This window comes from Oncorhynchus mykiss, chromosome 22, assembly GCF_057628025.1.
Source record: "Oncorhynchus mykiss isolate SJ-2025 chromosome 22, ASM5762802v1, whole genome shotgun sequence".
Taxonomy (NCBI): domain Eukaryota; kingdom Metazoa; phylum Chordata; class Actinopteri; order Salmoniformes; family Salmonidae; genus Oncorhynchus; species Oncorhynchus mykiss.
The window spans coordinates 12263214-12280411 of record NC_143043.1 but is presented as its reverse complement, the minus strand read 5'-3'; the positions used below and the strand labels follow the sequence as shown (position 1 = coordinate 12280411).

Sequence of the window (17198 nt, the reverse complement as noted above, 5' to 3'; positions counted from 1 at the left end):
TCATTACAAACACACAACAAGTAGGTCACATGGGGGAGAGGCGTTGTGCTGTGAGGTGTTGCTTTATTTGTTTTTAACCAGGTTGGTTTTCATTTGCGCTATGTAAGATGGAAGGGAGTTCTATGCACTCATGGCTCTGTATAATACTGTACGTTTTCTTGAATACAAGAAGTGGCGCAGTCAGTCTTTCCTCAACTCTTAGCCAAGAGAGACTGGCATGCATAGTATTACTATTAGCCCTCTGATTACAATGAAGAGCAGGACGTGCCGCTCTGTTCTGGGCCAGCTGCAGCTTAACTATGTCTTTCTTTGCAGCACTTGACCATATGTGTTACGGCTCTCGTCGGACGGCATGGACCAAAACGCAGCATGGTAAGTGTTCATGATTCTTTATCACTCAAAAACACTCGAACAAAATAGCAAAGTGAAGACCAACAGTTCTGTAAGACAAATAAACTATACAGAAAACAACTACCCACAAAACACAGGTGGGAAATAGGCTACCTAAGTATGATTCCCAATCAGAGACAACGATAGACAGCTGCCTTTGATTGGGAACCACACTCGGCCAAAAACAAAGAAATAGAAAACATAGAAATAAAGAAACTAGAATGCCCACCCTAGTCACACCTAACCAAAATAGAGAATAAAAGCCTCTCAATGGCCAGGGCGTGACAATATGACTGGCAGTGGTGTAAAGTACTTAAGTAAATGAAGTCGTTGTTTGAGGTATATGTACTTTTACTATTTATATTCCTTAAGAAAATATTGTACTTTTAACATCATTCCTTGACACCCAACAGTACTCGTTACATTTGGAATGTTTTGCAGGACAGGAAAATGGTCCAATTCACGCACTTATCAAGATAACACATGGTCGTCCCTACTGCCTCTGATCTAGCAGACTCACTAAACACACATGCATAGATTGTAAATGATGTCTGAAAGTTGGAGTGTGCTTCTGGCTGTCCGTACATTTTAAAAACAAGAAAATGTTACCGCCTGGTTTGCTTAATATAAGGAATTTGAAATGATTTATACTTTTACTTTAACTTTTGATACTTAAGTATATTTTAAACCAAATACTTTTAGACTTTTATTCAATTAGAATTTTACTGGGTGACTTTTACTTGAGTAATTGTCTATTAAGGGATCTTTACTTTTACTCATGTATGACAATTGGGTACTTTTTCCACCACTGATGACTGGACAATAATCAGGATAAGATCAAACTAGAGCCTGCAGGACTTGCTTTGTGGAGTGTGGTGTCAAAATAGCAGATTATCTCTATATTACGGACAGACCTCTCCCCATCTGTACAACCATTGAATCTACAGTTTACAATCTAAGGTAACACCAAGTAATTTAGTCTCCTCAATTTGTTCAACAGCCACACCATTCATTACCAGATTCAGCTGAGGTCTAGACCTTAGGGAATGATCTGTAAAAAATACAATGCTCTTAGTTTTATAGATGTTCAGGACCTGTTTATTACTGGCCACCCATTACAAAATAGACTGCAACTCTTTGTTAAGGGTTTCAGTGACTTTATTAGCTGTGGTTGCTGATGCGTACAGTAAATTCCAAAAGTATTCAGACCCCTTCACTTTTCCCACATTTTGTTACGTTACAGCCTTATTCTAAAATTGATTAAATAGTTTTTCCCCCTCATCAATCTACACACACAATACGCCATAATGACAAAGCAAAAACTTGTAATTTTATTTTTAGCAAATGTATTAAAAATAAAAAACAAAAATATATAATTTACCTAAGACCCTTTATTCAGTACTTTGTTGAAGCACCTTTTGTAGTGATTACAGCCTTGGCACACCTGTATTTGGGGAGTTCCTCCCATTCTTCTCTGCAGATCCTCTCAATCTATGTCAGGTTGGATGAGGCGTGTCGCTACACAACTATTTTCAGGTCTCTCCAGAGATGTTCGATCGGATTCAAGTCCGGGTTCTGGCTGGGTCACTCAAGGATATTGAGAGACTTGTCCCAAAGACACTCCTACATTGTTTTGACTGTGTGCTTAGGATCATTGTCCTGTTGGAAGGTGAATCTTTGCCCCAGTCTGAGGTCCTGAGCGCTCTGGTTTCATCAAGGATCTCTCTGTACTTCAGGTGATTAGCGGTGCCTGGTTTCCTCCAAACATGACACTTGGCATACAGGTCAAAGAGTTCAATCTTGGTTTTATCAGACCAAACTGGAAACCATGCTGGTACAGGACTGGAAACCATGGGTTGGTGCTGGGTCTGGTGTTGGGACTGGGGACCGGGAACCAGGAACTGAGAACCAGGGACACTGGGGCTGCTGCAGGTGCTGGGTTGGGATCTGGGTCTGTAGAGGGAAGGAAAGACAACCTGAGGAGCAAGCAGACGGGCATGTGCACACACACATGCCCGTATACATACCTGATCCCCAGCACCATTCAGAAGGCTCAATGTACATAGTTTGAAAGATTATTCAAATTATTCAAGCTATGCACATTACACAGACATCCATCTAACTCATTTGAAAATGTTTTCTCAATGACCCCTGTATAGTTTGCGGAAATGTGATCCTCAGCATCTGTAGGGGAGGAATACACACACACACCACTATCTTTGTGGGGACCAAAATCCTATTTTCCCTAACCCTTAACTTAACATTAACCCTAACCCTAACTGTAACCCTAACCTTAAACCTAACCCCTTAGCCTAAAATATACTTTTTTCTTGTGGGGAACGGCAAAATGTCAATGTTCCTAGTTTTACAATCATTTTGAGGACTTCGGTCCCTACAAGGATAGTAAAACCAAAAACACACATACAAATACACGCACTGTTGAATAACAGAGGAATAACTTAGTTAAGTACCGTGTCATCTGAATGACCTCCCCTGGCCACTGTAATACAGCTGGAGGAAAACAGAAAAAACTAATGTTATAATCTGTCTCTCAAAACAAAGTGTGTGTGTGTGTGTGTGTGTGTGTGTGTGTAAAGTACTTACACGAATGTTATGATAGAATAGATAGCCTAGAATAGAAAATAATAAATACATTGTCCACACAATGTTGGAATCCAATTTATTCCATTGAAATTGGCCCTTAGGCTTACAGTCAATCAAACGCTTCCCCAAATGGTGATATTCATTCTAGGCATTCCGTTTCTATGCCCAGGAGAATAGTTATGTTGCTGCACAGATCGAATAATGAGTAGCAAACTTCAGATCACTGGAATTATTAACCTTGGGTTGTAGTCACACACACAAACACCTCTGAAACTACTATCAGCAGATGTGTTAGGCAGATGATCAACAAATCAAATCAAAGTTAATATGTCACGTACGCTGAATACAACAGTGAAATGCTTACTTACAGGCCCTAACTAGCAGTGCAATTATTAAGCAAAAAATAGGTATTAGGTGAACAATAGATAAGTAAAGAAATAAAAACAACAGTAAAAAGACAGGCTATATACAGTAGCGAAGCTATAACAGTAGCGAGGCTACATACAGACACCGGTTAGTCAGGCTGATTGAGGTAGTATGTACATGAATGTATAGTTAAAGTGACTATGCATATATGATAAACAGAGAGTAGCAGCAGCAGAAAAGAGGGGTTGGGGGGGGGGCAATGCAAATAGTCTGGGTAGCCATTGATTTACCTGTTCAGGAGTCTACGGCTTGGGGGTAAAAGCTGTTGAGAAGCTTTTTGGTCCTAGACTTGGCACTCTGGTACCACTTGCCATGCGGTAGTAGAGAGAACATTCTATGACTGGGGTGCCTGGGGTCTTTGACAATTTCTAGGGCCTTCCTCTGACACCGCCTGGTATAGAGGTCCTGGATGGCAGGCAGCTTAGCCCCAGTGATGTATTGGGCCGTATGCACTACCCTCTGTAGTGCCTTGCGGTCGGAGGCTGAGCATTTGCGTACCAGGCAGTGATGCAACCAGTCAGGAAGCTCTTGATGTTGCAGCTGTAGAACCTTTTGAGGATCTGAGGACCCATGCCAAATCGTTTTAGTTTCCTGAGGGGGAATAGGCTTTGTCGTGTCCTCTTCAAGACCATCCTAGTGTGTCTGGACCATTCTAGTTTGTTGGTGATGTGGACACCAAGGAACTTGAAGCTCTCAGGGCGAGTGTGGGAAGCAGGCACAGGATACACTGGTCCGTAGAGACGCATTGGAGATTTGGGACGTAGAGCTGGCTCAATGCGTCCTGGCTGGATGCCCATTCTAGCCCGGCAAATGCGAGGAGCTGGAATAGAGCGCACCGGGCTATGAATGCGAACTGGAGATACTGTGCGCATCTCTGCATAACACGGTGCCTGACCAGTCACACGCTCCCCACAGTAAGCACGAGGAGTTGGCTCAGGTCTCCAACCTGACTCAGCCAATCTCCTCGTGTGTCCCCCCCCCCCCAAAAAAAAAATCATGGGGCTGCCTTTCGGGCTTCCGTGCTAGCCGTGTCCCCTCATATCATCGCCGTTCCTCCTGTACTTCTCCTCGTAGTATGGCCGTTCCGCTTTCGCTGCCTCTATCTCCTCTTTAGAAAGGCGATACTCCCCCGGCTGCGTCCAGGGTCCTGCTCCATCCAGTATTTCTTCCCATGTCCATACTGACTGCTCCTCCTGAACACGCTGCTTGGTCCTTTCAGGGTGGGTTCTTCTGTCACGGTCGTTGTAATGGAGGAAACCAAGGTGCAGCGTGATATGAGTACACACTACTTTAATAAAGAAAGAACACTGAACAAACTAACAAAAACAACAAAGCAAACTGTGAAGCTAATATGAGTAGTGCAGACAGGCAACTAAACATAGAACATGAACCCACAAATACCCTATGGAAAAATGGCTACCTAAATATGGTCCCCAATCGGAGACAACGATAGACAGCTGCCTCTGATTGGGAACCAATTCAGGCCACCATAGACCTACCTATACCTAGACTTACAAAACCACTAGATAAACAAAAAAACATAGACAATACAAAAACTAACATACCCACCCTAGTCACACCCTGACCTGACCAAAATAATAAAGAAAACAAAGATAACTAAGGTCAAGGCGTGACAGAATATGTGTTGTTATTAGGCCTACTGTTAGAAGCTAAAAGCTAGCAGTTTCTTACTGGCAATAATCTCTCTCTCTCTCTCAATGATGTATGATTTCACTGTAAAAACATTTCCATTTATTCATAAACGCCATCTGATTTCCACCACAAAGCATGACTGAGTAGTACCCAATTCTCTCTCTCCCTCTGCCCATGCCGCTGGACCAAAAGCTGAGAGGAAGTTTCAAAAGTAGCCTAATTTTGAGAGAGGAATCTTAACCAACCCCAATCAATGTCGCAGTCTGTGTCCAATATTCAGTGATTATTTTATTCAATCCATACGGTCGCTCTCTAGCTACAACCCCCCCTCTTTTATTCTCCCTTTCTTTCTCCCCACTCCTCCCTTCTCTCAACACACATGCAAATATCTGTAAGGTCCCTCAGCCGAGCAGTGAATTTCAAACAGATTTAACCACAAAGATCAGGGAGGTTTTCCAATGCCTCGCAAAAAAGGACGCCTATAGGCAGATGGATAACAATTAAAAAAGCAGACACTGAATATCCCTTTGAGCATGGTGAAGTTATTAACCAGTCATTACAAAGATACAGGTGTCCTTCCTAACTCTTTTGCGGGAGAGGAAGGACACCGCTCAGGGATTACACCATGAGGTCAATGTTGACTTTAAAACAGTTACAGAGTTTAATGGCTGTGATAAGAGAACTGAAGATGGATCAACAACATTGTAGTTACTCCACAATACTAACCTAATTGACAGAGTGAAAAGAAAGAAGCCTGTACAGAATAAAAATATTCCATAACATGCATCCTATTTTTAACATTGGCACTAAAGTTATACTGCAAAAAATGTGTCAAAGCAATTCACCTTTTGTCTTGAATACAAAGTGTTATGTTTGGGGCAAATTCAATACAACACATTACTGAGTACCACTCTCCATATTTTCAAGCATAGTGGTGGCTTCATCATATTATGGGTATGCTTGTAATCGTTAAGGATCGTAATCGTTTGCTCCTGAGTTGCGTAGCGGTCTAAGGCACTGCATCTCAGCGCTAGAGGCGTCACTACAGTCCCTGGTTTGATTCCAGGCTGTTTCACAAATGGCTGTGATTGGGAGTCCCACAGGGCGGCGCACAATTGGACCAGCGTCGTATGGACTAGGGTTTGGCCGGCGTAGGCCGTCATTGAAAATAAGAATTTGTTCTTAACTGACTTGCCAAGTTAAATGAAGGTAACATTAAAAAAAAAACATTTGTTTAAAGGACTGGGGAGTTTTCAGGATAAAAAAGAAATGGGATGGAGCTAAGCACAGGCAAAATCCTAGAGGAAAACCTGGTTCAGTCTGCTTTCCACCAGACACCGAGGGATGAATTCACCTTTTGTTTTCACCAATTGTTTTGACTTCAATCTACTGTATGGCAAAACCTGAAAATGTTTGTCTACCAATGATCAACAACCAATTTGACAGAACTTGAAGAATTTGGAAATAATAATAGGCAAATGTTGCACAATACAGGTGTGAAAAGCTCTTAGAGATTTACCCAGAAAGACTCACAGCTGTAATCACTGCCCAAGGTCTACAACATATTGACTCTGCGGTGTGAATATCTATGTAAATGAGATATTTCTGTTTTTAATTTTCAATAAATATGCAAACATTTCTAAAAACTTGTTTTCACTCTGTCATTATGGGGTATTGTGTGTAGATTGGTGAGAAAAATCAATTTTGAATTCAGTCTGTAACACAACAAAATGTGGAATAATAAGTCTGTATGAATATTTTCTGAAGGCACCGTGCCCGGTTCTAACATACATCCTTTGGCCTGATCTTATCCACATTCTGATTGAGCCCACATTGTCAGACAGGTCTAGACCATTAAAAGACGCATTGTGATCAGATCTTCTTGACCAACTCTGGAGGTATTCGGGCACGCATTGTGTCAGGATATCGTAGAAGTGTAGACGGATCTGGACAGTGAAGCCATAGCCTTCGAAAATTCATAGGTCATAGGTCATAGGTACGAGGCAGAGCCGAGTACCGTAGATCCGTACAGCCATGCTAAAAAAAAGAGTTGTTTTGCACAACCTTGAGTGTACAATTGCTTTTCTACAATGGGTTACCAATTAAATAAAAATGTTATTTTGATAACTGTATTCATAAGCTACTATTTCATCTGTCCAATGGTTGCTAGCCAAGCCAGCTGACCGTTCATTTGATTGGTTGCCAGAGACGCGACCCTTTTGTGAAGTATTCTTGTTCTATATCTAATGGACGCAACCCAATAACTGGTCCGTTGCCTGGCAACGCTCTTATCTCATGCTTGCTAGATAGCCAACTACGGCTAACACAGTCACGTTAAACCGTGCAACTAGAACAACAGCAAAGTAGCTGCATTTCATCAAGGGGAGATAATGTCTAGATGCTTTTTACAGTGGAAATCAAATGAATGAATTCGCTAGCTGGGCTGATAGGACAGTGGATGCTCAGGGATTTATCCGATGGAACAGAAAACAAAATGCAAATTTTTGCATCATAGGCTTACCCGTGCTAAACAGATTTTTTTAGAATGGCTTAGAGAGCGTATCAATCAATCACAATGCTTGTTTTGACCCACCCATTGTAGAATTCAGAGGTGGACCTGGGAGAAGCAAAGGAGGACTTGGTTCTTTGAGACAGATATCATGTCATTAGAGTGAATGGCCTACAGCGAGAGTGAATTTTCAGCTGTGGTAGATCTGTACTCACTGGTCAGATGTAAAGACCACCTTGAAAGACAACTAATATTGAAATAGGACATTTGAAGAGTTCCAAAACCATGACAGTATTTAAAACTTGCATACGTGTGTGTGCGCACACGGGTGCCTGTGTGTTTACGTACCTATGGACTACAGTGTTTAAACAGGACATTCCACAGCCAGGCATAAGGATAACATTCCCTGCATGCACAGCTATTGGGGGACTGACCACGGACACCCCAATACCCACCAACCTACAGGCCACTTTCACAGTAACACACACACAAGCATGTTGCCAAATGCAGTGAGAGGTTGTTTACAGAGACCATATGGAATAGTAAGATAGACATTTTTAGCAGTCGTTGGCCACTTGTGCACTTGACCACTTAGGCTATTACTTTTCCATGACAATGGTCAGTGTGTGTAGTTATGAAAGAACTTGATCGGTGTAAGTACAATGGTGATGCTCCACTTACCCTTCCAATAAGAGTTAGAGATCTTCTGCTTTATTGCTTATCCCTCTCCAATTCATTTCAGTCTGGAAACATTGAAGGGCTTGTGCACAAATGGGCAGACAAATGGAGGACCTGGTAGCTGGCCTCTGCCTGTCTGTTGCTAGTTCATGTTTCATAGTTCACCTCTGTCTTCTTGACAGGTCATCGCCGGGGGTGTATGCATGCCCTTACAAAAAAAAAACATGCAAAACAGAAAATTGGATATTGTAACGGGTGTCGTCTGGGGAAGGAGAGGAGGACCAAAGAGCAAGGTGGTAAGTGTTCATAATTTTAATTAAAGAAAGCACTGAACACTGAATCAATACAAAAATAATTAAATGAATGAAACGAAACAGTCCCGTCTGGTGACATACACACGTAACACAAAGACAGAAAATAAACACCCACAAAACACAGGTGGAAAAAGGCTACATAAGTATGATTCTCAATCAGGGGCAACATTTGACAGCTGCCTCTGATTGAGAACCATACTAGGCCGAACTCAAAAACCAACATAGAAAAACAAACAGACTGTCCACCCCAACTCACGCCCTGACCATACTAAAACAAAGACAAAAACAAAGGAACTAAGGTCACAACGTGACAGATATGGAGCTTCACAGGCTGTGCCCGGTGCACATAAGAATAACTGGACTGATAAACATTGTCAACATTCTATAAATATTTATTACACTATAAACAGATGGGTTGAAAGAGGTTAAAATATAGACCATGCTAAAATGTTATTAAAACAACAAAAACCTTTCCTGCAGAGCATATAGCATGTTGACCTCTTCCAAGTATTTTTTGGCCAATGTTCAAACAGACCACCATTCAAGACACAAAAAGAAAAATTCAAAACAAAGACAAACTATATTTATTAAAATGGTGCCAGAAGAAATGGCAGCATTTTTACGGGCGCCTAACCAATTGTGCTATTATCAAATCAAATCAAATGTATTTATATAACCCTTCTTACATCAGCTGATATCTCAAAGTGCTGTACAGAAACCCAGCCTAAAACCCCAAACAGCAAGCAATGCAGGTGTAGAAGCACGGTGGCTAGGAAAAACTCCCTAGAAAGGCCAAAACCTAGGAAGAAACCTAGAGAGGAACCAGGCTATGAGGGGTGGCCAGTCCTCTTCTGGCTGTGCCGGGTAGAGATTATAACAGAACATGGCCAAGATGTTCAAATGTTCATAAATGACCAGCATGGTATAATAATAATAATAATCACAGTAGTTGTCGAGGGTGCAACAAGTCAGCACCTCAGGAGTAAATGTCAGTTGGCTTTTCATAGCCAATCATTGAGAGTATCTCTACCGCTCCTGCTGTCTCTAGAGAGTTGAAAATAGCAGGTCTGGGACAAGTAGCACGTCCGGTGAACAGGTCGCCTAAGACAACGCTACAGGGAGACAGGATTGACAGCTGATCGTCCTTGCAGTGGCAGACCACGTGTAACAACACCTGCACATGATCGGTACATCACACCTGCGGGACAGGTACAGTATGGCAACAACAACTGCCCCAGTTACACCAGTATCCCTCCATCAGTGCTCAGACTGTCTGCAATAGGCTGAGAGAGGATGGACTGGGGGCTTGTAGGCCTGTTGTAAGGCAGGTCCTCACCAGACATCACCGGCAACAACGTCGCCTATGGGCACAAACCCACTGCCGCTGGACCAGACAGGACTGACAAAATGTGTTCTTCACTGACGAGCCGTGATTTTGTCTCAGTATGGGTGATGGTCAGATTTGCGTTTATCGTCAAAGGAATTACACGTTTTGTTACATTTACATGCCTAAAATGGATTTAAATTGATTTGAAAATGTGAGAATGTGTTTGCTATTGGAATAGCAACAAACAATTTTCTACAAAGAGAGGACTTTGAATTGAGCACTCAATATTCTGAGATTGGGCCTCCCAAATGGCTCAGTGGTCTAAGGCTTTTTGCTGTGCCACTAGAGATTCTGGGTTCGAGTCCAGGCTCTGTTGCCGGCCGTGACCGGGAGAACCATGTGCGGTGCACAATTGGCCCAGCGTCGTCCAGGTTAGGAGAAGGTTTGGCCGGCTGGGATGTCCTTGTCCCATCATGCACTTGCACTTGCAACTCCTATGGCGGGCTGGGCACCGTGCATGCTGACACAGGTGCATGGTGTTTCCTCCGACACATTGGTGCGGCTGGCTTCCGGATTAAGTGGGCATTGTGTCAAGAAGCCGTGTGGCTTGGCTGGGTTGTGTTTTGGAGGAGGCACGGCTCTTGACATTCGGAAAACCACATGTCTGACTTGTGAAAATGTAAAGTTTTTTACAAATGACATTCTTCAAGTGATTTGTTCGCATGTAAAAAAATCTATGTGAAACTTCACACGTGTCCAAAAACCAAGTCTGACTCGTGAATCTTTTTTTCACGTGATTTGTAAACCACATGTTGTTTCTAACAAGCTTTTTCACACATGATTTTTGCACGTTTCTTTTCATGTGTTTTTTGTAAGGGTGTTTATGTGTGTGCCAGAGAAACAATAACAGCAGCCATTTTCAGAGTGCCTATTTATTCTCAGTAACATTTCCTTGGCGGGGCCTGGGTACACAAACTAAAAACACAGTAAAAGTAAACATTTTTAGGGTGTGTGTAAAGGATGTGAAAATATAAAGTCTCACCCTCTCTACAGAACTGTATGTTGACCAAGCGTATGTTGGCTACTTGTTAAAATGCTCATATATTTGCTTGTAGCTTCCTGTGTTTTCTTTCCACCATAGCCGCAACGTTCAAAAGGAATGTCAAATATAGAATAAATATAGATTATTTACATTACATAGAAACGACCACATTAAACATTTCAGAGGAAGGGAGTTGCTGACACTCTCTTCCTGTCTGGTGTGAACTGAGGACTCATCAGACAGTGACAGGTTTACTTTGAAGGGGATCAAACACACACATACACACGGACGCACGCTTGCACCACACACACACTCTTCCCAGAGCCTTAAAACAATCCCGGCGAAGGATTACAGTTTGACTTTGAGGATTAAGTATGATCTGTTTGCCCAGGCCAGTCCAGAGCCCCACACAGAAAAACAATCAATGGTGTACCTTTAGCTCTGAAAGTGTCAAATGTACACTATTTTTAGTGAACATATGAGTCACACTGTACGGGTGTTAAAATAACACTTCTGAAGGTGTTCAAGATTTTACTATGTTGCAGTGTTCCCCGTTTTACACTTAAGAATGAGAATATCGTGCTATTCACCCACTATTTGTTGGGTGTGGAGATCAAAGGAATTAAAGTGTGGCAGAAGTGTGTCTACAGATACGCCATATTCTGACCTTGATTTAATTCCCTCATCATTCCACCACCTTTAAGCGTGATGAAATTATGAATAAGGTCGAGCAACCTGTGGGTTCCAAGTGGAACAACATCTACTTTCTTTTTTTCTGATAGAAATAACACCATTCTCCATGCACTGTAATTTACAAAGCTAACATGGAATTATTTTAAGATGGTCATACCAAGGATCATTTAGCTGTTTGATTTGGAGTATTAGGACCCCTTAAGGTATCAAAAAAATGTATTTTTTAAATTATTTGATGACAATTTGAATTTGTCGTTATTGCTGTTAGTCCATAGAAATCATTGAATAACAGCTTCACACATGGATAAACAGATCGTCAACTGTCACGGCCGTCCTCCTCTTCATCTGAAGAGGAGAGGCGAAAAGGATCTGAGGACCAATACGCGGCGTGGTAAGTGTCCATGGTCAATCTTTAATAAAGAAAGTAGTGAACACTGAAAACTATACAAAACCAGTAAACAAAATAACAACCGTGAAGCTAATCATATGGACTGTGCTGAAACAAGCCATCAACATAGACAATCACCCACAAACAAACAGTGCAACCCAGGCTACCTAAGTATGATTCTCAATCAGAGACAACTAATGACACCTGCCTCTGATTGAGAACCATACTAGGCCGAAAACATAGAAATGCCCCAAAACATAGAAAAACAAACATAGACTGCCCACCCAACTCACGCCCTGACCATACTAAATAAATACAAAACAACGGAAATAAAGGTCAGAACGTGACAGTACCCCCCCCCCAAAGGTGCGGACTCCGGCCGCAAAACCTTGACCTATAGGGGAGGGTCTGGGTGGATGTCTGTCCGCGGTGGCGGCTCTGGCGCGGGACGCAGACCCCACCTCATCATTGTCTTAGTCCGCCTTATTGTCCGCCTCCGTGGCTTCCTCACCATGGCCACCCTACTTAATGACCCCACTGGACAGAGGGGCTGCTCGGGACAGAGGGGCTGCTCGGGACAGAGGGGCTGCTCGGGACAGAGGGGCTGCTCGGGACAGAGGGGCTGCTCGGGACAGAGGGGCTGCTCGGGACAGAGGGGCTGAGGCGCCGGACAGGCAGGAGACTCCGGCAGCGGCGCCGGACAGGCGGGAGACTCCGGCAGCGGCGCCGGACAGGCGGGAGACTCCGGCAGCGGCGCCGGACAGGCGGGAGACTCCGGCAGCGGCGCCGGACAGGCGGGAGACTCCGGCAGCGGCGCCGGACAGGCGGGAGACTCCGGCAGCGGCTCCGGACAGACAGGACCACCTGCAGGGAGGAGACAGAGAGACAGCCTGGTGCGTGGGGCTGCCACAGGAACCACCAGGCTGGGGAGCCCTTCAGGAGGCTTGGGGTTAGGAGGAGGCACCTGAAGGACCGGGCTGTGGGGGAGCACTGGAGCTCTGGTGCGCAACCTTGGCACCACCTCCCCAGGCTGGATAACCACTCTAGCCCGGACCCTCCAGAGTGCAGGCACAGGTTGAACCGGGCTGTGGGTAAGCACGGGAGATCTAGTGCTTACTACACGCACCTCTCCCTTAGGCTCCACTCCCACATTCGCCCGGCACGAGCGGAGCGCAGGCAGAGGACGCACTGCACCCTCCCAGCGCCCCGGAGACACAGCACGCAGAGCCGGCGCAGGATACCCTGGACCAAAACTGCGTACCGGCGACCAGACCCGCTGAGCAGGCACCATACGCCCTGGCTCGATGCCCGCACTCGCATGACACTCTCGGGGGGCTGTCCTATAGCGCACCGGGCTATGGACACGTACTGGCGACACCGTGCGCTTAACCGCATAACACGGTGCCTGCCCAGTATCACGCTGCTTATAATAAGCACGAGGAGTGAGCGCAGGTCTGCTACCTGGCTTAGCTCCACCCCTCGTGTGCCCCCCCCCAAAAAAATTTTTGGGGCTGTCTCTCGTACCTGTCGCACTGCCCTGCTGCCTTCGCCAACCTCATTCTCCTGTAACCTTCCTTGCACTGCTCCATCGAATCCCAGGCGGGCTCCGGCACTCTCCCTGGGTCGATGGCCCATCTGTCTACCTCCTCCCAAGTTGTGTAGTCCTGTGAAGCCGGCCGCTGTTGTTGTTGCTGCTGCTGCATCTGCCGTCGCTGTTTTTTACCACGCCGCTTGGTCCTTGGTTGGTGGGTGATTCTGTCACGGCCGTCCTCCTCTTCATCTGAAGAGGAGAGGCGAAAAGGATCTGAGGACCAATACGCGGCGTGGTAAGTGTCCATGGTCAATCTTTAATAAAGAAAGTAGTGAACACTATACAAAACCAGTAAATAAAATAACAACCGTGACGCTAATGTGAGCTGCGCTGAAACAAGCCATCAACATAGACAATCACCCACAAACAAACAGTGCAACCCAGGCTACCTAAGTATGATTCTCAATCAGAGACAACTAATGACACCTGCCTCTGATTGAGAACCATACTAGGCCGAAAACATAGAAATGCCCCAAAACATGGAAAAACAAACATAGACTGCCCACCCAACTCACGCCCTGACCATACTAAATAAATACAAAACAACGGAAATAAAGGTCAGAACGTGACATCAACAACAAAACATCTAAAGGACGTTTGTTCTGAAGTGTCTTGCCTATATCTGAGCGATATCAGAAAGATCAGGAAACATGTATTTAACTCCTTATTTTAGGCACTTAACTATCTCCATGTACACTGCGTATACAAAACATCAAGGACATCTGCTCTTTCCATGACAGACTGACCAGGTGAATCCTGGTGAAAGCAATCCTCCCTTATTGATGTCCCTTGTTAATGTTAAATCCACTTCAATCAGTGTAGATGAGAGGTTAAAGAAGGATTTTTAAGCCTTGAGAAAATTGAGACTTGGATTGTGAATGTGTGTCATTCAGAGAGTGAATAGGCAAGACAAAAAATGTAAATCTCTTTTAACGGGGTATGATAGTAGGTGCCAGGCGCACTGGTTTGTGTCTAGAACTGCAACACTGCTGGGTTTTTCACACTCAACAGTTTCCCATGTGTATCATGAATGGTCCACCAACCAAAGGTCCACCACTCAACTGTGGGAAGCATTGGAGTCAACATGGGCCAGCAGTCCTTTTATCTACCAATCGGTGCTGAAAATGAGATTAATATGTTTGTGCATGACATCAGCAGCCCGCAGGGGTCCAAAATAACATAACTTGTGTATTTTAACGGAAATAAACACATCCATTTAAAAATGAATTTAGTATATGTCAGTCTAGCAAACCAGGCAACTAAAAGCAACTTTCTAAACAATGTTTTGGTTCGTTTCTAGCTTGTTAGCTAGCTAGCTAATGTTAAGTTAGCTGGCTAGCCAGTTTAAATAATGATCATATCATAGCTGACAACATCTTCATTATAGCTAATTTGTATTCATTATTACAGGAAAATAAACTAACAACACAATCATTATTTACAAGTTAATGGCAAGATAATTAAAGAAAATAGCTGACGGTTGTGAGTGTGATGAAAATAAAATCAGGGCATTCTACCAGAGAATTCTAGAACTTGGACACTGTCTTGTTGGCCTAACGTTATATCCTAATTTGACTTTGACTTTGCAGGACATTACCGTCTCTGGTAAACACACACTATATCAAATAAAATCTAAGTTTATTTGTCACATACACAGGATACAGAAGGTGTAAATGTTACAGTGAAATGGTTACTTATATAGTGGAGACTTTTGTTTCGACATGTAGCTAGCTAGCTAAACAATGAACCATAATCCCAACTCATAACGTTACTACCCTGCATGAATCTGCAGGAAGCTAAAGCTAACCAACTAGGTTTAATGTTAGCTAGCTAGCTAACACTAGGCTATAACTAGCAATGCAAATGGCTTTCTGAGATATAAATAATATTACACTACAGATCATACACATAATGTTAGACACGTTTAACTTGCAATGAAAATGTATAAGATCTGAAAATGTAGCTAGCTAGACTCGCTTACCCATATACATGGAGGAACGCTTCTTCCTCTCTGTCACGGATGCCACGGTTGCCGTGGAAGATGTAATCCGGAGACAGGTGTTCTCTTATTGACTCCCACCGCATATTTGCAATCAAACGCCAGAATGTTCTAAATCTCCTTAGCTATCATTCTCTGCTTCCACCAGGTATTCCACTGATTTCCAAACACTTTTGCAGTTATTTGTGATATATAAAAAAAAAAGCTGCGTTAGAAATGATTACCTAAACATAATGAGCAGCTCATGTTATAGACAGAAGCATGCTACATGGCAGACCTATCCGAACTCATCCCTCGGCATATCCGGCCAATCCAATCAGGGCTAGCGTGAAGGCTCCTGGCTTTTTCTGTGGCTAGAGCAACTAGGCTCGTAATTTAACAATTATATTCGTATTTACAGATGGAGTTCACATGTTCCAGAAGGCATTTCTGCCAAAAAATGCATAAAAAAAGGTTTATGTTCAAATGCCTCTCCTGTGCATTTGAACATGTGACATGCGACATATGCCTAGTTTCCTGAAACTACTCACATTTAGAGGTATGGCTTTAGATAAATGTACTGAAAGCCATATTGAATGAAAATGCCATAAGAAAATCTGTTTGCCATCAAGTGAGTGTTTCTTGGTAGTTTTAAACAACTCTACATTGCAACATTAGTATACACCACACACACATGGTTATGGGCTTAAAAAATAAGACCTGTACCATGTCAGATATAGAGTTGAAATGTATTACATTTTGAGTTTACATCCCAGAATTACACTTTATTTACGTACATCACAGATGACTGAAATATAACAAAACCGTTTGACATAGAAACACTGGCTTTTCTGCATAATAAAAAAAGTGTATTAATTATGAAATTATGAAAAATATTATTAACATTACAGCCATGAGGCCATGGAGGGTGATTTGGTCCTTTGACTGCAGGAAATGGCTACATGTATTCAAAACGTGTAAGGGAACCAAGTCTGTAAAACCCATTACTCACCTGCATAAGGTAAGTCTGAATACCCACTACTGAGACGCTTTTAGGAAAGGTGTGCATAGGGAAGGTGTAAATGTCTGTCTGAATCGGGCCCATGGTGAATAGGTCACTCCACTCATACAGACTGATGTCTGTGAAAAGTGAATGGGGCCCTAATACCATCTTAATGAGAGGAGAGAAGGAAGAGAAAACACACAAATGTATGCAAGTCACCAATGTTCACACACAAACAGGCAGACATTGCACCCAGGAGAAGATGGCAGATTGTGTTTTTTTGTTTGTTTATGTGCATTGTATGTAACTAATGTTTTTTACTTATTTTGTACATAATGTTGCCCCTACCGTCTCTTATGACCGAAAATTAATTCTAGACATCAGGACTGTGATTACTCACCACGGACTAGCAGAATCCTTTTTTTCCTTTCACGACTCTGACGAGCCCGATACGAAGGATACACTGCTTCCATGGGAACAGGCTTCAGTGATCTGAGTGAAGAGGAGGCAGAGAAAGAGGGGCCGAAGATCGTGCTGCCTTCTGAGAATTCATAGGCGATCCCTCCATCCTGCTAGCATATGTGCAATCTTTGGACAATAAA

General features: G+C 43.3%; 1 long non-coding RNA gene across 1 annotated transcript; it reads right to left on the bottom strand.

Moving 5' to 3' along the window:
• Positions 1 to 1526: 1526 nt before the first annotated feature.
• LOC149972803 (uncharacterized) lies at positions 1527 to 15928 on the bottom strand. The gene is made up of 3 exons (XR_016490527.1): positions 15597 to 15928; positions 8264 to 8468; positions 1527 to 2343 (listed from the first exon to the last, which is right to left on the bottom strand). It is a non-coding gene; the product is annotated as an uncharacterized LOC149972803 (long non-coding RNA).
• Between the last annotated feature and the right edge of the window lie 1270 nt (positions 15929 to 17198).